Source organism: Protopterus annectens, chromosome 1.part1, assembly GCF_019279795.1.
Source record: "Protopterus annectens isolate FY-2018-M chromosome 1.part1, PAN1.0, whole genome shotgun sequence".
Classification (NCBI taxonomy): domain Eukaryota; kingdom Metazoa; phylum Chordata; order Ceratodontiformes; family Protopteridae; genus Protopterus; species Protopterus annectens.
Window position 1 is genome coordinate 893,374,565 of NC_056726.1, and position 24,637 is coordinate 893,399,201.

At 42.7% G+C, this 24,637-nt stretch overlaps 1 pseudogene; it reads right to left on the reverse strand.

The window, feature by feature from the left end:
- Nucleotides 1-577: 577 nt before the first annotated feature.
- Nucleotides 578-24,637, reverse strand: part of LOC122815168 — a 196,541-nt pseudogene continuing 172,481 nt past the window's right edge.

A 24,637-nucleotide genomic window follows, 5' to 3' on the forward strand; every position in this document is an offset into this window, starting at 1 on the left:
CCTGATTCCATGCATCTATATAAATGCGTGTGTAGTGCTTTGGTGTAGTTTTGGATACTGGTGCCATTTCCTTGAGAGGGGGGGCTTTGAAGCTGTTTATACTATCCATCAGGAGGCTGTAATCAGCTTTGGAGAAGTTTTTTTGTTTGACACTAGCTGGGGGGGGGGGTCGGGGGGAGATAGTGACTTCAAAAGTGACCACTTTATGGTCTGATATTACCAGGGAGGATGATACTGCAGGGATGCTGCAGTGATTACTCATGTTGGTTAATACAAAGTCCAAGATATTATCACCTCTTGTGGGGTATTGACTAGCTGTTCCAAGGCATTTGCACTGACAAAATTAAAGAATCTTTGGGCATTTGTGTTCTGGCATGAGTAGTTCTTCCAATCTATGTTTGGATAGTTAAAGTCACTAAGCATCAGAGTAAAGAGTTGAATTTGATAGAGCCGAAGAGGTCCAGATAGGTGGATTGAGTTTCTTGAGTCAGATTTTGGGGCTGGTAGCTAGCTATGATTTTTATAGGGGCCTTGTCAATGGTTAACTGCATCTGGAGTATTCTAACATCTTTAACCATCATTCTTTATCATTCTGAAAAGCACAAACAAAACATATAACAGCTAAAGACCACAAACCTGTAAATTTATGGAGAAGTCCAATGCATGCTTCTGCAATGGATTCATCATCATATTTTTCCATGATAAGTGCTTCCTCTCCACAAATCCAACCACTTAGCACATAACCATAATGCTCATTTGGATACAGCACAACAAAGTAACTGATGTTTTTAAACCACAGCTTCTATGGATAAGACAGACTTCTGCTTTCAGACTCATCTTCCCAAACAAATCAAATACTGTTGCATTCTGGACTCCAAAACAGCTCCTCAAATTCCAGAAAGATTTTATCTGTGGTATTTACCCCAAGTTTCTGGATGTCAGTCACCTTGTCTTCAGGGTGATGAGGGTGGAACATGTTTTCTTGGAACTTCGTCAAGACACCAAGACACACTGTTACAATAACATGATCTGCAGGAATGAACTCACAATCTTCACACACTATAAAGACTGGGTAGCCTTTTTGATTTGGATGATCACTGTTGTAGTCAGCAACTGTTTCAATCTTCTTGGAGACTGACTAATTCCAGGGAATACACCTGACAGGCTTTCTGAGCTGAATGATGGATTCTGGAATGTCCTGAGCCAGGATTTCTACAATCTTCATCACATGATGGGCACCTGTGATTTCAGACCACTCTCCAAACTCACTAGGAGACACATCATCCATGCTGCGGTAGCTGCTTTTACAGCTTTCAACACTCAAGTATTGTTAAAGCATGGCTAGCATCAGCTTTTTGATGATTTCCAGTCATCCCTATCTGCCTCGATACACTTTCGAACAAGATCATGCGTGAACATACCCAAGCTGTTTTGACTTTCAATGTCAACAGGTTTTCCACTTTGAAAGAACTCTTGAGTCAGGTCATAGACCTTGTATTCTTTAAAATTCAGTCTGTGAGTTTGGCACTAATAATTTGTGTGTAGTAGTTCCTTCCATAATATGTTGCCATCATTGGGGATTCTATATTAGTGCATCCAGTTATCAGTCATCTTCAAACATAGTAAACCACAGGCCATTTTCCACTGTCTAAACTTCAGGGAAGTAGTTTGCAAATAGTTGAGGGCTCAGCACAGATCCTTGTGGTATTGTAATGGTAACTGACTACTGATGGAGGTGCAGTCCCCAACTTTGAGAGTGTGTGTGTTATGTCAGTGAGACAGTTGCCTATCCCTGTTCTACTGTATGGCTTAATTCCTACATGGGAGATCTTCACTATGACACATGAATGGGGGATAATGTTGAAGGCCTTGGATAAGTCAACATAGATGGTATGTCCTGTTATCCCTCATTCAGGTCTGTGGGGTCAGTATCCAAGAAGTCTACAATGTTTATTAAGCAAGCTCTATACTTGACAAAAACAAAATGGGTAGGGTCAGGTGTGTTGAAGGTCACTGATATCTCTGTGGATATGGTCCATGCTTATTTCTTCTATAACCTTGCAGATAAGTGTTTTAGGCATATGGGTCAATAGTTACAGCTTTGCATGTTAACAGATTGAATTGCATTGCACAGCACACGACATTTGATATTACATTTTGTACTGTGGTTGATATATGTGTGGAAAGAGTACTGAGACATCAGGGTTGCAGTGCTTCTGGGTGGTGACAACAGATGGATGTATTGTAAATATGTGACATATTTTAGAGAGGGCTCTCAGTTTGTAATGTTTACACATGTAATTTCATGTCATACAGATGGAAAGGAGAGTAAACAGCAGTAATGTAGTCTAATATGTACATTTCAATAGCATAGCGAGCTGCAGGTTTGTGCAACAGTTAGCAAAGTGCATATGCATATGAGATACACATGTTCATGTGCAGGTAAGCACTGCACAAATGCGAGCCACATTGTTAAAGCCTGACAGTTAGTATTGAGTCTAAGAAATACACCTGCTGCTTAACTGACTCTGTGGCAACATGTGTTAATGCAGTGATACATTCCTCGTTGGGACCAAGTGGTACTGGGTTTGAATGCCGGTGTATCTAATACTTGTAAATACATTGCTGCCATATCTAATATTTTAAATACATGTAAATATGTTTCCTTCATTCTCCATTACTGCACATTGGTGCGTGATGTGCACCGTCATGCAAAAATGGCTTAAATAGGTAAAATGGGTAGCTAGGACAGTGGTGAAATGGGGTACAAGCAGGAGGAAGAACAAAGGGAAAGCAGGGCAGGAATGTACAGGAGGGAGATAGTAAAGAACTGTAGCTGCCCATTTCTTTAACAGTATAAAGTGAACATATGTGGAAAACACTAACTAAATTTGGACTGTCACCTCCAGAGAGAGGGTTGACCACAACACAATTATGTTGTATAGCCAATTGGACTGAAATCAAGTGTATCAAGAGGACATATGTGTGAAATGGAGAGATATGTATGGGACAATTTTTTTTTTTTTTTTTGGGACAAGTTGCCATTTTTTATTTTTTTTTTTATTTTTTTGGAGAGAGACAGGAATGTTGGGCAAGGGATGTAGGAAAGTCTGGGTAAGATAAATTGGGTAGGCGAGGAAGCAATTGCAGACAGACAAGACAAACAAGACAAGAGACAGGGATGGTGATGGAAACAAAAGTTTGGGGGACACCATGACTGTGGTGAGGATTGGCACATCCCAAACTCATGGTCTTCAAGCTGGGTGACAATGAGAATCAGCTCCTCACCCACTGGAATTCAATCATTGTCACCTCACTCTGCCTCTGGCTGGAGTGCTTGACATCTCCTATTCCTCCTACTGGTGCTACATAAATTGAGGAAGAGCAGCCTTTCCAGCCAGTGTAGGCATGCACCAACAGTGTAGTACACAACCCTACACACCATCCCTGGCAGCTTGGTGCGGGTGATAAAATCACCACCTCTGCCACTGCTCCTGGAGGAAACCACTGGACCAGCCTCTGGGGCAAGACTACTTGAGGGTACAGGCAGTGCAGGGGCAGCAGAGGCAGTGCTTCCAGGTTGGCTCTGAGAAATGCTGGACAATGGTGCTGGTGGAGGGGGGGTGGCAGGCAGATCCTGTGGGGCAGGCCTACTGTATTGTGCTGTGGAGCATTTAGTGATGTAATACACATGGATGACATGGCCACATTTTGACAATATCTAATAAAATAAAAAAAATAAATTAAAATAAAAATAAAATAAAACAAAATAAAATAAAATAAAAAAGAAAGGTAAGGGTTGGGGTGAGAGAAAAAAGGCACAAGATTAGTACCTGCATATGTGACATACAATGCATAAATACAATTATTTGACTGTATTATCTTAACATTTACTTTTAAGACTACTACCTCCTAACAATAACTTTTACTTTTAATATTATAGCTCCTAACAGATGCACACTATACAACAGATTCCAGCAAGTACTCCTTGACATGTACATATATTGCACATACGCATGTTCCAGTTACACAGGTTACAGTTTACAGCAGTGCATTTGTGCCACTGGTACAGAGGTTTTAATTTAATTTAAAAATAATGGAAGAATTAACAGCATTGTAATGTTGGAAAGTATGGTATATGAACCCACAACCTCAGACTAAAGTCTAATATTCTACTCTTGGTTTGTGCTACAGACTAATGGATTCATTCTTGCTTTTACAGTTGAGATATGCATGCTCAATTTGATACAACTCTGTAGAATACCAATCAAGCTATCTTTTACTTTTAATGGTACAATAACACTACTCTTCTGCTGCATACATACCAAATTCTTCCCTCATCCTCGCCAATCTAGCCCCATGGGTTCAGTCAATGACCTCCCAGTCCCTGGCAGTTGTGGAAAAAACAGAACAGAATACCATTATGAATACCAGTCTTTCCTGTATTCAGCTTTTTAAGTCTTATAAGTACTTTCTGTCGTTTAGGACTCTCTACTGTACTGTCATTCCATTTTAGTACTATAACATCTTAACAATCTACACCTTGAACTGCTGCTTAATTATATACATAGGCTGTATTTTAAATAGAATGTAAATTCTCCTGGATTAGAACAACTCAGTTGTAAAACCTCTTTTGTTACTTCTCCTCAATTTCACATGTAACTTTAAATTGTTTGTCATTTTAAATTGTGTTTTTAACTTTAAATTTGTTATGCTTTTAAATTGCCTTTTTTTAACCTTCATTGTATGGAGTGTATTTCCCCAGACTTCCTCTGAAAAATACCCTTTTTTGGCCCAGTGAGACTTTCCCGGTAAACAAATGTAAAATAAAATTAATAAGTAGTTTGTACTTACACAGGTGTAGGATATCTGCAGTCCTAAAGTCCTCTATACAAGCATCTAGGGTATCTCTCTTCCTCTACCGTAAGTCATTGAAATGATACTTAGATTGGTCACCAGTGTGCGGGATACTGGTGACACTGGATACAGCCCGGACTAAACTATCTCAAGCTTCTTACTTATACTGGGAGCCAAAATAGTCCCTCTGCAAAAGCCTGGCACTGAGACTCTTAACTCATAATAAAAAACTTGGACTCTTGGACACTCCAACTCTGTGCCCTAAACCTGACACCTCCACAAACACCTGCCATGTCTACTATGGATCAAGAGCAATGGACAGTGATGGTTTCCTACCAAGAAAAGTTATCACATTTATTGGGAGTGCATACACTGGATGAAACTGTTGTGCTCCATTTACCATCACACAAATATGGGGCTAGGCAGTGCACACCTCAGAGCACTGGGCGTGCATGATGGTAAGTGGAGCGCAACAGTGCAAAACAGTGAGACATTACATAATTGCAATTGCAATTTCAAGGTCATTGGATGTACAGGCAGTTGTGTATATGTGTTAGGCAAATATGAAGGCAGTGCCAGTCCAGATAGCAGAAATATACTTACAGGAATATAGTACACAGTATACCCGCAGTCATACATCTGATAACAAATGTGATAATACATAGATATATACAGAAATAACTGACACAATACTAGTGTGTCAGCCCTCATATGTGTAATCAGTTGCAGTATGTCAAATGTTATAAGTGAGATTGACTATGATGTATGGAATATGCTGTATTCAAACCTAGGACCACATGTATAATAGTCTTACACATACACCTGTTGCTACAAGAAGGTCAAGAAAACAATTGTCTATGTTGCAGTCCATTGCTATAAACTGCAATGTCACAAGAGTAAAACAAAGGTTGCATGCCCTGTACTAGAACCCAGGACCATCTGCACTCCAGCTTTACCCTTACACCTGCTGCCACAGGACAAGTTACATGATATTCCCTATTTCACTTATCATTCTTAAAGTCTCGCTGTTAACCACAACTGAATGTTACTTAGCATGCTTGCACGATGCCCAATTATATTAATTAAATGCATCTGGTTCTATTTTTGACTGTCTGGATCCAGTCTCTTTCCTGAGTTGGTCAGTTGTCCAGTTTGTGCACTGCTGCACTTTGTGCAAACCAGATAAGCATAGCCAGACCTGACATTAATTTTTCTTTATCTCCCGTGTTTGTGCTAAGCAGCACATTGTGCAAACACTGGCCAATAAAAACAAAAAAAAATAGAAAAAGAAAGGAATGGGAGATGTAGTTGAAATGAGGAAAAACAATCTATGACATACACACCAGAAAATGTTAGTACACATGAGATATTTCTAAAGCAGTCTGGATTTGAACTCTCACACCAATGCACCTTCAGAACACAGGATAGGTGGCTGATCCCTCTTTGCCATACAAACAGTTTTGCTGCACAGAACTTAAATTAATATACACACAACCAACTGCAATAGCATCTACACTGATGTCAAACCATACAAGTGTTATTTGTATATGTATTAGTTTTGGATGTAGTGCACCTAGTGATTACACAACCTGTCATGATTATTGCTTGCAAATATACAGCTCTGACTTGCATTTCTGTGTTTGTTAGCCATTCTTCATTTATCTGGACAGTAAGCTGAGGCATGCAGTGTGTAAGCCATTCTATATTATTGGCCTTAAAATGCATGAGGATATTAAGTGGAAATGTAGTTGCCAAGAAATGAAGGGCAAGTTGGATATTAAGGAAAACAATCTGTGACTTGTGTGTTGTTTACTTACATTTCCAACCTTTCATCCAACACTTTGCAGATCTAACCTGACACACCCAGTGGAAGTAAGGTAGCCTGTAGTGGTGTGGTGTTTTCCTTCTCTCAACCACTAATCATTCACAGTTGTAATCCATTAAAACCAAACACTAAGGCTGTGCCTGCATTATGTTCACATCTCCTACATGGATCTAATTTTTGGGAATTCAGCAATTCAAATGAGTTCACACCTCATTTGCATCTCCACTGTGCTAACATCCCTGAATATGCACCATATAAAAAGGCAGCCATGTAGCTGGGCAACCTGATGGTGAAGAAACATGTTTATGTTGGGAAGACTGCACATAATGCTATTTCTTCAGGATATATCTATACAGAGGAGTAGTGAACTTCAGAAGATATGCTTCCATTTGTTCAGCTACATACTGCATATGCTGGAATGTATTTAAGCAAAGGCTTTTACACTTTTATCTGCATGCATTAGTTGGAAGTGTACTGATGGCATGGGGCATGTTTGCCACGCCATTTCAGAGGTATATATGATTGCCAATAAATGAAAATGGAATGCTGCGTGGTAAATATGTACAAATGTTTCAGGAACAGTTCTTTTGATAGTACTTTTAGCAGTTCAAAGATGGTTTGTTAGCAAAATGTCATTTTTCCTGTTCTTTTTTTTAGGGGGGGGGGCAAAGGTGAGTTAATGTTATGGCACGAACAAGGAGATGTTGTTCTTGTTACTCTCCTTGTTTTGCATCCTACCTGTTGTTCATATTTCACATTTCTAGGCTGTTTTATGTTTTTCCATAATACTGAGTGGCTACCTTTTCTGTTTCTTCTATAAACAGTTATTTTGTAGTTATGTAATACTTATGTGTCATGTGTGTCCTTCTGTGTCTTTTTTAGGATGGCTAGGATTATGCCACACAGGCATGTCAGTCCTAGTTGACCCACCTTCACCAATGCTGAGAGCCAGGTGACCATGTCATTGCCTTTACACAACATGGTGCTTTTCTGCTGGAAAGGGAATAGAGAGATATGGCACATAGGCTACAAATATGGCACCAGATAGTAGCTGATGTGAATGCCATGGGTGGCCATGGCAGGGTATATGAGCAGGTGTGCCACGAGGTCACTGACATGATCACATCTGCACAGAGGAGAGCAGCTGCAGTGGGCCATGACCAGATGGTTACCAGAGGAGGGCCTACTAGGGAACCACCACTAACACCCAATGAAGAGTTCTTAATCAATATCATGGATCCAGACAGCTCCCAGGACAATGCAGTACAGCATGTGCTGGATGTTGGAGCAACAGTTTTAGAGACAGCAAGCACTTCCCAGGGGGAGCTTCCAGGTAGACGTTGGTATCTAAACAGTTGGATATTGTTATATAGTAAAACAGCTGAAATCAATAATTTACTTTTGGTTCACATCTCTGTTTTGGAGGGGGGAGTTGAAGATTGCTACACGTATTAACTTAGGTTGGAGTTGTCAGTCATGTTCCTGTTGAAAGTATAATTATTGGACATATAAAGGGGTGATAGAATTACCCCCTGTCTTATTGTTAATTGTGATGCTATTGCTGCTTCCAGGACCCTCTGGATTACAGAGGAGAATCTCTTCTGAAGAAGGCAAGCCAAACATTTTTGTATCAGTACTGCTGAGCAATTTAAAGAAATATTTTAGTGTGTACTGTTGATGTCAGGCCTGTTGTGTGTATTGCTGTACTGTCTGCAATTGTGGCAACACTTACTTTGTTAGCATATATTGCAGTGTAGTAGTGTAGGTATTAGTGTATTCATGCGTTTGTTGTTTATTATTACAGATGATCATGACAGTGAGAATGTCGGCCCTCTGCCACCTGATGTTAGTGTATCAGCAAACTCAGATGATGGTGGTGGCTAAACTGAGACACAGGTGGAAGTGACTAGAGGTTGAGTCTGACATTGAGGTTGACATACAGCCATATCATGCAATTCCATCTGACACAGCCAGTAAGTCTATGCCTACTCATTCCAGTGAGGCCACAGATATTGGACAGGTGGTGGGCAAGGCCATTGATCAGGGAAGTGTAGCTACTGCAGCTTCAGTGCCTGCTGAGTCTATAGCCAAATTGTGGGCAAGGTGCCATGCAGGAGGGTTGACAGTGGTGCTCAGAGGAGGCATCTGTCCATCTTCTTCCTGGTGCAGGTGTCTCTTCCTGTGCCACTCAACATATGTTAAGGACTGCCATGGAGGCATAGATACAATTCCATAGGTGCTCCAGACAAATGCTCAAGGTTGTAGATGTGGCACAGTCTGACGTGCGTGACTACTGATTCAATGGATTGGATGACTGACACATTGGAACAAGTGGTGTCTGTGATAGAACACCTGCTGGGAGGGGAACGGCATCCACATGGGCATAGGTCAGCCACATCATCTGCTGTCAGACAATTTGGCCATGCCCAATCACAATCCAATAGAAGCAGTATTTCCACTGCTCCATCAGTGAGTGTGCTGTCCACACCCAAACATGGCAGGCCATGGGGTCTTGGTCCTTGGCTTCCCCATAAAGGAAGTTTATCCAGCAGACATTAGCCATGTTCGTGTAGCAGCACTGCATCTGATTGTGGACATGGAATTGCCAGTACAACTCCTGGCAGAGACAGTTTTCATGGTCAGGGATGATAACAATGAACTGCCACTTACCATGCACAGCTCACACCTGTTTGCCATACCCATATGTACAGCCAGCACAGTGCCTGGCTTTGTTCATGCAGACACTCACACACCAATTTCACATGGAGGACCCCTACAGACACACACAAAATAGTTACTCATTTTGTCACACTGGCCATTTGTTGGTGTATCCAACTGTCTGCCTGCTTTTCTTTCTTGCTCACACACACTCATCAAACTTTTGTGTCAGCCTAGCTTCCTCACCCCCCCCCCCACCCACCCACACATCACCCTGTGCAAGTGATGATAACAATGCCATATCCCTGTTTTTTAACTTTTGGATTCAGGGATACATAAGCTTTGTGTCTGATGTTCAGGGCGCATAGCTAATTTAAAGCTTAGTATATCTACAGTTGTGATGTTGAACTGTTAATTGTATCTTTCACATATATTGGCCTTGCAAAGTTAGACAGTTGATAGCATCAAAATGTCCCAGTTTTATAATCAATGATCTTGTGAGAGTTATGAAGTCAGAAACTGCAATGTGTCATTACTTTTTAACTTCTCTTATGATTTTCCAGTACAAATGTATGGTGTTAAACTGATGGCATGCAGTGATTATCAGTACTTTTGAGAGGTATGACTGTGGGAATCGTTGATGCCTGAGGCCTACTACTTAGTAATGGACACATACATAAATAAGCATCTGCTGTCACATGTTAAGGTACTTTCTGTACAAAATCTCCCGCCTTTTACTTGCTTACTCGACCAAGTAATGAAATACATGGATATGCTACTCATTTGCATTATTACACAATACACTCCAGGTTCAAGACTTACCTTGTAAATGCAACAGTTGCCAAAGTTTTAGTTCAGGGCTGACTCAGGAGTACACAGCCAATACATGGGGAGGTAAAGGCTATGTGAGTTGTCTGGCATCAATGTTATTATATGTATGTGAGTAGGAGGAAGGTTTTAGGCCCTAGGTGATGAGTGAGTGTGCTATGTGTTGTCTCTTAGCCAATGTAAGGGCATACATAGCACTTCTATATCTGTCTACACACACAGCAGTTAGTGGTTTCCCCCCATGACTCCTCATCTGTCTGTGGCTATGGTGACCATGATGGGATGTGTGCCACTTCTCCTTGCTGATCCTGCTAAAGCTGTTTCCTTAGGATTATGCTGCGTAGCATGGCACATACTTCAAATATTTCTGTACATGTCTGTGGGCTGTACAGTAGGGCACCCCCAGATGTATCAAGCCACCGGAAATGTGACTTCAGCAGCCAAAACATATACTCTATGATATTTCTGGTTTGAGCATTTGCCTCATTATGTCATTTTTGCATTGATGTGTGTGCATTTCTGATGGGTGTTATCAGCCATGGATCCAGTGAGTAGCGTGCATCCTCTAGTAAATGACCATGTGGGATATTCCCTGAGCAAACATGTGGTACAATTGGGAGGTGTGCCAGATATGTGAGTCTTGGTAAGTACCAGGGTTGCCAGCACGCACATTTAAGATTATTCCCTTGGCAATACACACAACTTGTTAAGTTGATAGAGTGGTAGCCTTTTCTGTTTAAGCAGAGCCTACTCTGTTCCCCGGGTGGTGCTTTCATTTCTGTATGTGTGCAATTTATGGCACCCAGTACTTCAGAGTAGTGTGCTACATGGTAGACCTCCTGTATATTTCTGGCCCCCTCCTCAGAACTACAGGGAAATATATGTGGTCACTAGCATGTTGGAGCATAGCATTCAGGAACTGGTGGAGGATCCTAGATGCTGATGCTTGTGCCACCCCCAGCATGTCCCCTGTTGGTCTCAGAAAGGTATCTGTAGATAAGATTCTAAGGGCTACATATACTTTAGTCTCCATTGGGATGGGTTCCCTTCAGTTATCTCTATCTCTGAGTTGAGGATGGCAGAGGTCGCAGAGTTCCGGTAGAGTGACCCTGTTCACCCTGTAGCACTCTACAATTTCCACATCATGTTGGTTGTGAAAAATTAAACAGGGTCTGAAAACTGTTCTCAATCTCGGCCTAGGCTGATTGGCAGCAACAGTAGCATTGGCTTCAGCCTGTAGCACATTAAAATGAATTAAAGCAGCAAAAGCCCCTAACATTCTGTCCATGTAGACTCCTTTCTGTGGCTGTATCCAAACGTTTGGAATTCGCAGGAAAAACCAGCACAAAGTCTACACAGATGCTTTATAGCTTGCTGATTAGCATGCAATGCAATTCAGCTGCTTATGCTGAATTTAGCAAGCCACGATGTTTACCTTGTTTGTGCAGGGGTGTGCACTTCTACATGGTGCTTACTGAATCTAAATTTCACTGTGCAACACACACACAATAAAAACTTTCATGTAGGACTTATTCAATCCACTTGTATATCTATCTATAAATATTTATTTATTAACTTAGAATGGCAGACTGAGCCCAACAGAAACCCCTTTTCAGGGAAGGTCTGGTTTTAAAAGCACTACATATTACAAAAGTGACAATAATGGTAATACAATTATAAATATTTCCAAACACACATAAAGCAAATACATGGTCAACATTAGAAGACATAAATATAGGGAAAAAAACAAAGATTAAATCACTTCAGAAAAAAAGAATTTTAAAGCATCAATATGCTTCATGTTAACCACCCATCCATCCACAACCTCTTCTCATTTTTGCACATGGGGTCACAGTGTCACTTCAACAGTAACGATCATCTAGAGCCATACCCGGGATTCAATAAAGGTTTTTTTCCATGCCAGAATAGTGCAGCAGCTCCTGCACGTAATATGGCTGCTGAGCAATTCAGTAAACAAGGCTGAGGGTGTGCACAATCCTGCCAGCACTATTCTGGCACAGACACCACTGGATAATGCCAATTACCTCATTTGCTGGTGAAAAATATGCAAATGAGGTGAATTAATGATTTAGTGAGCAGACAGGCATCTGTGCCAGAACAGTGTCCTTTGCAGAAATGTATTCGGTTACTGACCATGTACATTTCTTTAAAAATCAAAATGAGGGCATGACAGCTCAAAGTAAAGCATGTATTATAATCATTAGGTATGCCAATGGCCAAAAATATGACCATTGGCATGGAAAAGAGTTGCAAAATTTAAAAATCAAAATTTTTTTGGCTGATTTCAGCCATTTAAGCATAGCACAGTGGTGTGCAAATGAGATCGTGCAGAAAATAAAAAAATGTTAAAAGACAATTTTAAGTGAAATCTGCATTTTGCCATTATAGTGCATAGCATGCAGAATCAAAATAATAACAGGTAATACTGGTTGCTAAGGGTAAAAGCTCTGGTGTAGTGGTGTAACATGAGATTAAGGTAGTGGGGTATGCAAATGAGCAAATTTTACTGAATCACAAAATGGGAGACCATTGTCTGGCTGCACTTAACCGTGTAGGGGCTATAAGGCAGTGGTGTAAGCAAGAAAAGCAGCTGACATGAAAAGGGAGTGTGTCATGCTTGGTGTAAGCACATTGGAGCTCCACAGCTTCCATTTGAGCTTAGCTAAGTACAGCTAAGCAAGGGGGTATGCCTGAGGCTGTATTTACTTATTCCATGAAATGGGGAGCATGTTTGCATCCAGGGGAGGGCCATTTCTGCTTGAAAGTGTTTATTTTAGCTAAACGAGTTTGCACGGTGTGCATTGGGTCTTAAAAAAACAAGCCTTCCCTAGAAATAGCAGAAGTCTTTACATTTGGGCAGTGGGTTTGCGTGGCGTGCTGCGGGGATTAAATGGGGTGGAAATGGGAAGGGAAAACAAAAAAAAATGGGAAATAGCAGAATAAAAGTAATCAAGTGCAAATAATAATATAGCTTGCAGGTGGAATGTATCATAGTTAGTCAATCATACAGGCAGCATCTCCATCACAACAGTGTAAACTATGCAAATACCTTCCAGTCTGTTTTTCCCACAAACTCTGTACCATTGGTGTACACACTTAGGGAATTTTAACTCACAAAATGTTAGGAGCTGCAGTCGCTTTGATACATCAGCATGTGCTAGAGGATGAGGGTGATGAGGAGGATAATGCTGGCAACCACCAAGACTGAGGAAGAGGAGAAGAGTATTCAAACACAGGGTAACCTACCAGGGGTTACATGATCTGGAGATAGTAGAGTGCTAAAGAGTGGACAGGGACATACTTCAGCAACACATTGAGCTGTGCGGGCCTCACCTTAGACCCAGAGCCAACAGAGCGGAACCCATTCCAGTGGATACCAAGGTATGTGTAGCCTTAAGAATATTAGCTACAGGTACTTTCTAAAGACCAACTGGGACATCATGGGAGTCTCACAGGCATCTGCATCCAGGGCACTCGACCAGTTCCTGGATGCCATGCTATCACATGCTGGTGAGCACATTTACTTCCATAGCACCTGTGAGGAGAGGACCAGCAATATGCACCTCTTTCACCATGTAGCAGACTACCCAAAGGTACTGGGTGCCCTAGACTGCTTGCACATCCACATCAAAGCACCACCCAGTGAACAGGGTAGGGTCTACATAAACCACAAGAGCTTTCACTCCATCAACTGCCAGGTCATGTGCAATGCCCAGGGCATTATCATTAATGCGTCTGCTGGCAGCCCTGGAAGCTATCATGACTCTCACATCTGGCATTCCTGACAGCTGTACCAGGGATTTGCCGGGGGGGGGTGGCATCTCATATGGCCATCTGGTGGGGGATGCTGGCTATGCTTTGGAGCAGTGGATGATGACTCCCATCAGAAATGCACACACACCCACACAAGAACATCATAATGAGGCACACGTACAAACCAGGATCATTATAGAGCATGTGCTTGGGATGCTCAAGTCACGGTTCCACTGCCTTGACATATTTGGTGGAGCCCTGCAGTACTCTTCTGCCACATGTGCAGACATGTTCGTAGTATGAACCATGCTACACAATATAATCCTGTGGAAACAGCTGCAGCAGGAATAGAATGGGGAAGGGCCACACAGCCCCCCACCATTGCCAAGGTCCCCACAGGCACAGTGGGACTCGGAGGAGGAACCCCCTAAGCCAGCTTCTGTAGACAGATGGAGGCATGTGCAGTATGCCCTGGCCTTGGCAAAGAGGGAATTCATAGCACACACACTGACACTGTAGGGACCCAGGGACTGGCACCTCTCTCCACCTTGCATACACAGTAAAATGGATGCCACACACACATCACACTACCTGTATCTTACCATGTGTAGGCAGTGTACTGTACAGGTCATGGACAAGGGACCACACATATAACCAGTACACAGCTTGGAGTAACCTGCACAGTACCTACCATACCTCTCAACTGTACAGCCCTATTGCAGAATGTCCAGAGGTTTGCATCATAATTGTGGTCTGTATAACATGAAATATTGGTTGTCTGGCAATTCATTGGCAAATCATGTAAGAATAAGGTCAGAAAATAATGACAGATTGTAGTGTCAGACATCATACCCTATAGAAACATGCATGCTAATGTAACCCCTGTTATTGAATCACCTTTCTAGGTTTGTAAGGCCAATACTTAAAATGGTCCCTACATTTAGGTCTATATCCCCCAGTCACTTATTGCTTTGTCCAGATGTCTGGCTCTCAGAAGTTGAGAGGTATGGTTAGTAGGACAACAGGTACTTGAAGCTCAGTGTACTGCCAGTGTATAAAAGGCTGACACCTTTCTGTGTCAGCACTGACAACATATCACTGGCCAACAGCCATACCCCTGGAATGACACAGATTCTCACAGAAAGAGCACAAGTATGCCTTGTATATCTGTTCTGTTTGTCCTAACATTGCATTTGCCTGCCAACTATTTACAAAGCAAGAAAGGGTCATATCACAACAGCAATGGCAGACAGTGGGGAAGCAGACGTCAAACCCATAAGACCAAACAAGCAATTACCTAGTCAGTCTTCCAACTGTCTATGTTTGGCAGGACAGTATTAACACCCTGTCCCTATGTGTGGCCCTTTGTCTTACTGTCATATTTGGCCCTGTCCAGATGTCAGTCTGTGATGGTATGACAACTAGGGACACGTAGCCTCATAATAACATATAGCAACACAAACTGTCTAAGGACCGCAGCAGATGGAGTGGTGCAATGATGGACAGCCTGCTAAATATGTACACTCAGAGGTGTGAAGTCTTCAACCCTGAGTGTGATGCTATAGCATGTAACCTGCCCACATCAGAAATACATAACAGCAGCCATTGTGGACAAAGCCTGTGACTGGAATACAGAAGGACGAAGAGACACACATAAGGGGAAGGGGAACCACTGGCCAGACAAAGGGAGAGTGTGCACACCAGAACAGATTGTGCAGTAACATAGGTGCCCTACAGTGTAAGGAGTCAGTAAACATCACCTGCAAATACACAACACACACCCATTTAAGTGAAGGTCCACAACAAAACAAAACCCAAACAATGGACACCTCAGAGGCAAAATCACATGAGAACTCCACAAACCTACACACCATAGACCATGTAGATGCCACGCACCAGGGTCTTGCAAACACTAAGGCCTTAGCCCAAACACCAAACACCTACACTATATAGATAGAGTAACAGCACTGTCCCTCTACCCTGTTCCATACAGACTCTACTGAGGTAACCCCTGTCTGGCATACAAAGCAATCCAGACCCTGCCTTTATGGGACTGTTGCACATCTGGAACTCAAGGTCCACTCCATCAACCCAAAGTAGCAGCATCAATCTGGGCTGTGATATCACTACTGCTTGTTGGTGTGACAGATACATGTAACACACACTCCCCCATCTGTCGAATACATTCCCTGTCAACAGCAAGCCAAGTGCCTCAATACTCTTAGTTATGTAGAACTGCAAGGGAAACACAAAATACAGTCCTATGATCCCACCTGTGTCCCTTCAGGGACAATACCCTATTAACATTATAGCAACCTATCAACCTATACACAACTGTCTGTCAATGTTTCACCACATTACTCTGTACTGTTCTGTCACAGACATACCTGGAAGTCACAGTGCTATGTGGACTATACTTCACATATAATGGAAATTTCTGCAGAGTAGAATGCACATGCACTCTGAACCCACATCCATGCCTCTCAAACTCTAACAGCAAAACATCTGGACAAGGTCATAAATAAAAGGGGGACAAAGGCACAATGACAGGCATGTGTTGTAAATATTGCCCTTACATACTGAGAAAGTTGGTAATATAAGGGGTTTTGCATTACCAGGAATTTTCTGAAGGTTATGAAGTCTTAAACACTAATGTCTGTCATTATTTTTTAACATCAGTCTTCAATTATATGCAACTAACTTGCCATAAAAATACACATTTATGTAGACTGGATGAAACTTCTAGACAAACACCTGGACAATCTGCCAAAATAATTACAGTTGAGAGGTATGGCCACACCAGGATATAACTTTTCAGGCAAGAAGAATACCACACAAGCAGGAGATCCCCAGCCAGTATATCACCAAGTTGCTGGACTGTTTACACAGCCTCATCAGTCAACCGGCTCTAGCCACACCACTCAACTGGTCTTTTTGGGAAAGAATGTATATAGTCAGACTCATAATATTGGTCTGTGCATCATACATCATCTATTCTTCTGGTAAAGCACTGTAATGAACTGTGGATGTCTGTCCCTAGGTAATGACAAAATACATTGCAGAGTCAGACTTTAGATATGTCAGAAAATGTCTGCTAAAACAAACCCAGTAGCTCTAGGAAAATCCTGTTAACTTTCGAGAAGGATGGCTGTAGCACACAAAACCCTGGACCAGAGTACACCTATCTCTGGAATGGAGTCCCACTTTCACTATAGAAGGTCAGACTGGGCATGCTCCTACAATTAGAGAATCACAGGCCATGTTGGAACCCACATTGGACTATACAATAGTATTGTGCATATATGTCTTTGCATACAGACAGCTATGTAAACTTTAACTGCCCCTACACACACCCATCAGGCAGGATTAACCTCAGCTAGCTGTAGGTGGCTCATGTGTGAAAAATTTGCATCTGTTGAGTTTGTTACACAGACATATATATGGGCAACATATAATATGTCAATCATATACACACACACACACACACACACACACACACACACACACACACACACACACACACACACACACACACATACACACACAGGTGTGGGGAAGAGAGAGACAAACAGTGATATATATATATATATATATATATATATATATATATATATATATATATATATATATATATATACATAGAGAGAGAGAGAGACAGGGGGACACACACAGAGTGAGTCACACACATGGATGCCCTGAATGGCATAGAGTGATGTCCTGTTGTGGACAGTGACATACCAGTCTTAACCAGTCACATGTGCCAGCATGAAGGTGAGCTCCATTGTGTAATAGAACTGAGGTGGGAGTTATAATATCACATCACCTGCCTGTATATGTTTGCGTGTGTGTGTGTGTGTGTGTGTGTGTGTGTGTGTGTGTGTGTGTGTGTGTGTGTGTGTGTGTGTGTGTGTGTGTGTGTGTGTGTGTGTGTAGGTCTAAGTATTAGGAGGCTGTTCCCACTCGGTACACGTCCCATTGCCCTACTTCACAAGATTTGCTAATGTCATTCACATTAGAAGTACCATTAGACACCTGTCAGCCCTATAAGGTCTGCAGTGTGTGCAATAACTGCGTAACACTATAGTACAAACAACTAGATAGGTAGGGGGTTTAGACTCAGTCCTGGCAAATGTAAGTGTGAGAGTGTATGTGCATGTGTGTGTGTGTGTGTGTGTGTGTGTTTGTTTGTAGGTAAAACAGTTTTAGGCCATTCCCACAAAGTACACTTCTCAGTGCCCGATTTTAGCAGTCCTGCAGATGTCATTCCCCTTAGAAGTACCTTTGCACAGCCCTAGCCCTATAAGCTCCATGGCGTGTGCAATAACTATATAACAGTATAGTACAAATAATTGGATAGACGGGGTGCCATTCCTAGTTCTGGCAAGTGTGTGTGTGTGTGTGTGTGTGTGTGTGTGTGTGTGTGTGTGTGTGTGTGTGTGTGTGTGTGTGTGTGTGTGTGTATAAATGTGTATATTTTTAAGATGATGCATTTTGGTGACTTTCCCACTCACAACTCTTCCCAGTGCCCTACTTTAGCAGTCCTGCTGATGCCATTCCCCTTAGAAATCCCTTTGCACAACCCCAGCCTTATAAGCTCCATGGTGCATGCAATAACTATGCAACAGTATAATACAAATAACTAGATAGGCAGGGGTTCCATTCCTAGTTCTGGCAAATGTGTGTGTACATGTGTATGTATATTTATAGGATGATGTATTTTGAGGACTTTCTCACCCACAACACTTTCCCAGTGCCCTACTTTAGCAGTCCTGCTGATGTCAGTCACCTTAGAAGTACCTTGGTGCATTTCTCAGCCCAATAAGCTCTGTCACATGTGCAATAACTGCATAACACTATAGTACACATAACTAGCTAGGCAGGGCTTCTATTCCCAGTTCTGGCAAATGTGTGTGTGTGTGTGTGTGTGTGTGTGTGTGTGTGTGTGTGTGTGTGTGTGTGTGTGTGTGTGTGTGTGTGTGTGTGTGTGTGTGTGTGTGTGTGTGTGTGTGTGTGTGTGTGTGTGTGTGTGTGTGTGTGTGTGTGTGTGTGTGTGTGTGTGTGTGTGCGTGTATACAAGTGTGTACAAGGGTGTGTATGTTTGTAGGCTGAAGTAGTTTGAGGACTTTCTCACCCAGTACACATCCCAGTGCTCAACTTTAGCAGTCCTGCTGATGTCATTCACCTTAGAAGCACCTCTGGGCACTTGTCAGCCCTATAAGCTCTGTAGCATGTGCAATAAGTGTGTAACACTATTGTACAACTAACTATACAGGCAGGGTTTCTATTCCCAGTTTTGGCAAATGTGTGTGTGTGTATATAACTGTGTGTAAGTCTGTATGTTTGTAGGAGGAAGTATTTTGAAGACTTTCCCACCCAGTGCCCTACTTTAGCAGTCCTGCTGATGACATTCACCTTAGAAGTACCTATGTGCACTTATCAGCCCTTTAAGTTCTGTAGTGCATGCAATAACTGAGTAACACTGTAGTATAAAATAACTAGATAGGCAGTGGGCAGTGGTACTGTTCTCAGGTCTGGCAAATATGTGTGTGTGTGTGTGTGTGTGTGTGTGTGTGTGTGTGTGTGTGTGTGTGTGTGTGTGTGTATAAATGTATGTACAAGAGTTAGTAAATGTGTATGTTTCTAAGATGACATATTTTGATGACTTTCCCACCCACAACACTTCCTAATGCCCTACTTTAGCAGTCATGCTGATGTCTATGCCCTTAGATGTACATTTGAACAGCACTCAGCCATATAAGTTCCATGGTGCATGTAATAACTAAGTAACAGTATAGTACAGATAACTAGATAGGCAGTGGTTCTGACTCAGTTGTGCCAAATGTGTTTGTGTGTGAAGGTGTTTGTACATGTGTATGTTTGTAGGGTAATGTATTTTTATGCTCTTCAAACCCAGTACATTTCCAATTGCAGCACTGTTAAATCCTATAAGCTGCTTGGCACATCTGATAACTGCATAACACTGTAGTATACATAACTAGATAAATAGGAGTTCTAAACTCAATACTGGCAACTGTGATACTGTGTGTGAGACTCATATCATCAGTGTGTGTGTGTGTGTGTGTGTGTGTGTGTGTGTGTGTGTGTGTGTGTGTGTGTGTGTGTGTGTGTGTGTTAAGTTGAGAATCAAACCTTTTGGAGGTGTGGTTTATATCATTTTCAGGCATGTACCACCCATTACATGTCCCATTGCACAAGGCCTGCTGATGTCATTCATCTTAGATGTACCTGTATACAGCTTTCAGCCCTCTAAGCTCTGTGGCATGTGCAATAACTGTGTAATACTATAGTGGAAATATTTAGATAGGTAGGGATTCTAATCTCAATACCGACAACTATAGTTATGTGTGTGTGTGTGTGTGTGTGTCTCTGTGTGTGTGTGAAGCATATCCCTTGTGGCTGTTGTGTGTGTAGGTTATACCATTTTAAGATTTGTTGACCCCCTACCCATGACATTACTTTAAAGACCCTGTTAAGGGCATGTGCCTCACATCCACCATGTAACACTATACAGCCCATACCAGTCATCTGTACAGATGTGCATGGGATATCCACATGTTTACAAACTATATGTGGTCTGCGTCCCCTGATAATAAGCATTCCTATGATATAATTGCCCAATATGTCACAGTTACCTTACTAACACACATGCCACCATCAGACATCGTACCTGACTGACACATCATGCTGATACAAAGTCTGTCACTCTATCACTTGTGCAGGTTTGTAAGAACAGTAGATGAGACCAATTGCTATGTCTGGTTGGTTATCCCACCATCCATGAAGGCATTTGCAAGATTGCCTGTTGTAAGAGGTTGTGTTTTGTGTCCCAGGCATATAATCTATGTGGAGCATGTCATATGCAGCACTATTGTACATACAAGTGGATACGTAGGGTTACTAATATGTCTATTGGCAACTGTGTTTGTGTTTCTGTATGCACAGCCCCTGTGGCTGTCTTCAGTGTGTGTATGTGATGACTATACAATTTTGTGTGCCTCTTCCACCTTGTGAACTCCCCCATTTCCAACCTAGTGTCAGCCCATACAAATGCCATCCACTGTATAAGCACAGTTACACAGCATCTAACACCAAGCCACTGTGGTGCAATGGTTGTATCACTGTGTATGGTATATTAATAGATTGATAGGTCACCTCCATGTGCAAGTGTGTCTCAATGCATGTCCTCATGTAGCAGTGTGCATGTGTGTGTGTCAGATGGCTCTAACATGTCTCCCACTTCAATAGTAGTGGAAGACACTGCCACAGTACAGTACCACTGTGCTATCTGTGTTATGTATCTAGCACTATTATTCATATCATTGCTCAGCCCTTCATCAGCTGCCCCATGTACAGGACTGTGACTGTGTACACTACCAGCATGAGAGGCCAGACATGCATATGAGATATCAGATACACATGTTGGTGATTGTCAGGTTAGACTAACACAGGCTGACCTGTGTCAGGAATACATACGCCGAACCTGTCATATACAGTATAGGCATAACCTCATCAAATGCATGACAGTCGAGTGGATATGACAGAAATGGCAGGGGCAACAGGTACTGATAGCTAAATCCATTGCCATTAAAGTAATGGCTAAGCTTCTGAGGGACCTAGCGCCAGTACTCAAGTAACTGCCTCTATATGTGTGAGCCTGCAGTTCTACAGAACACCCAGGTGACATGTATGAAGGCTAGGTGGCTGTGTCAAGGGTATGTATGCAAGGCCACACTGTCAGCCACAATTGCCCCTCACACACTGTTGCATGTAAACACACCTGGTAAACATGTACATATACAGCTGTACCTTGGCTATGAAAAGGTCACTGTGTTTCCACCATGTCATACTCATCATTGCTACTGTCAGCAGGCCCACAGCCTGCAGACACACAGACACCAGAAATGCAACCAGATTACAGTACATGACACTACAGTCAGTCAGCAGTACTAACAGCAATAGTGCATCATGGCTAACAAGGTACATACACCACAATGTCTACCTGTAGCTACTGCCAGCAGACATTGCTACACTGTTCTATAGTCACCCTGTGCATCAGATCCATATAAGCATGTCCATGCATTGATGGTATGAATAACAGGGTCATGGCACAAATATCATCACATGCACAGGGTGTAGTGTTGGATTGACAGAGGCCTAAGCTGGGGCATATGGTTGACATTGTGTGTGCGTGTGTGTTTGTGTGTGTGTGTGTGTGTGTGTGTGTGTGTGTGTGTGTGTGTGTGTGTGTGTGTGTGTGTGTGTGTGTATCTGGAGGGGTGATGTTCAACTGGGCCGTGCAGAGGAGTTGTGTGTGTCTGATGGTAACTGGCCTGTGATAGGGATGTGTGAGTATTTGTCTGCACACCATCAAGTGATGTGGATGCCTGACACAGGGCTATGTTGGACAGCCATGGACCGTACATGCTAGGATGTAAAGTTCACAATCTCCCAGGAGGGAAGCAGTAACTGGTTCTGCCAGGAGTATCATTGACACCACCAGGCCCAAGGACAGGTGAAGTACTATTCCCTGATGGTGACTGCTGTTTGCTGGATCCATGTTCCTGATGGGACAGGCCAGGACAATGTGTCTATGGTCTGCTCTGTTGTGGTGTGGACAGCACCCTACTTTTGGTAGTGCTGTTGTTACTGCCACTACAAAACTGTAAATGTGCATGGCCACATAGGCTCACAGCTAATCATGTTGCTGACCAACGTCTACTTGGCTAATGCCCTGCTCCCACCACATGCTCAAGTACAGACATTGCATGGTCGAGCAGTGACAATGTCTCACCCCACTGTCAATCCATGACATTGACAAGATGACATATGCATCACAAATGCTATGGAGGTCATCAAGCATGGCAGGGAGATCTGCATCCATGACCCTGAGCATCTGTCTGTTGTTGCAGTCAGTACACACCTGCACTTCCATGACAGACTGTAACATGCATCTGGTGACACTAGCTGTGGCACTTGTGACAGGGGCTTGATGATCAGCAGTTCTCTGTTCAGCATCCCTGTCCATCTGCCTGTGTGTAACCTCACTTGTTCTCTGCCTATGGTTGGTGTCTACACTCACACCATACTCAACAAACTAGCCTGTTCCATGCCATCACCCTTAACCTGTCCATTATCCATGGCTGCTGGGAAATGGGTGTGTGGACATACTGGCTGTGTGTGGTGACATGGTGGGTAAAAGTGGGATACCAAACAATGGCACGGATTCAGGCACCAAGAACCCCACCTGTGCCTCACTATGACCACCATCATCATGGGAGTCTGCTAAGACACTGACATCAGGTTGTGAAGGGGAGGGATACCAACCCTTGTGTTCACCTGAGAGGGGAATACAACATATGTAAATTAATACCCTGCAGGATTATGTTTGCTGATATATACTCACACACACACACACACACACACACACACACACACACACACACACACACACACACACACATACACACAGACAAACGCACACACACACACTCCTAGTACAGTCTGGCACAGCTGTGACACCTATGGGCCCTTTGGGGTATACCTTACAGTAGTTCTGCCTCTTGCAATCCATCTCTTTCACTGCTACTGTAAGACCCACATCAAAAGGTGACAAATCCTACTGTGTGATAGGCCAAATAGCAGAATGGTGATTGTGGCCATGACCAAGGCTATTGAAGTGAGCTATACAGTGTCACCAAGTGCACATGCACTTACTGTTAGATTTGACTTACTGCTATGCAGACACAAACAATGACAAGGTGTAAACATATGTGATGATAACTGATGAAGGACAAGACTATACACTATCACTGCAGTACCTACACAGTTTAGACTCACAGGGATTCATTTCAGACAGCATTGCAGGACAGTCTGCAATACAAACAGGAAACATGTAAAGTACTAGGTGCATAGCCTCATAAGATGATACCAGGCTATTGGCCCTAATGCCCTCATAAGCCTGGCCCAGACTTGTTCCCATGTCATTTCCAAGCCAGCATCTGTTTCACTTGTCCAGCTGGGATCCCAGGGGTGTCTCATCTGTTTCCCATGCAGTCATCTAGCTTCTTCTTCAAGATAGCTATACACATACTCTGCAGGACATGGGGAGGGAGTGTATTTTACAGACAATGTATGGTGTGGGACACTACACTATCCCGCCAACAAGTACTATACATGTCACAGACCAGGTGAGTGCCTTGTGTGCATGATTTGTGAGTGGGGTTTGTCTTACAGATATGCAGAAATGCCATCAAGGTTGGTTTGAAAATGGCCTTGTATGCCAGACACAGGTCACCTATGATTAGTCTGTATGAGACTGAGTACAGGGACAGGACTTTCAGCCTACCTGTATTGGATAGGTGTTACAGACCCTGGATCTGCCTGGTCAGGAACCTTTGTGGTCTCTGAAACTGCTGCATTTGCTTGGCAAGGTACATGCCAAAGGAGCCATTGTACTTGGTAATGCATCTGATAAGGGTGGAGTACAGGGATGTTGTTGCCTCCTGGTTCCTGGATGACATACCCATATTTGTGAGGTGGGCCATGTACACAGCCTTCCGTACAATTGTGCCCACACAGTGGGAAACGGTCAGGTTGCTATCAACCTTGGTGCACAATTCGCTTCACACCTGGTTGCATGCGCAGCACATTATTACTGTCATAATTACTGTGGAT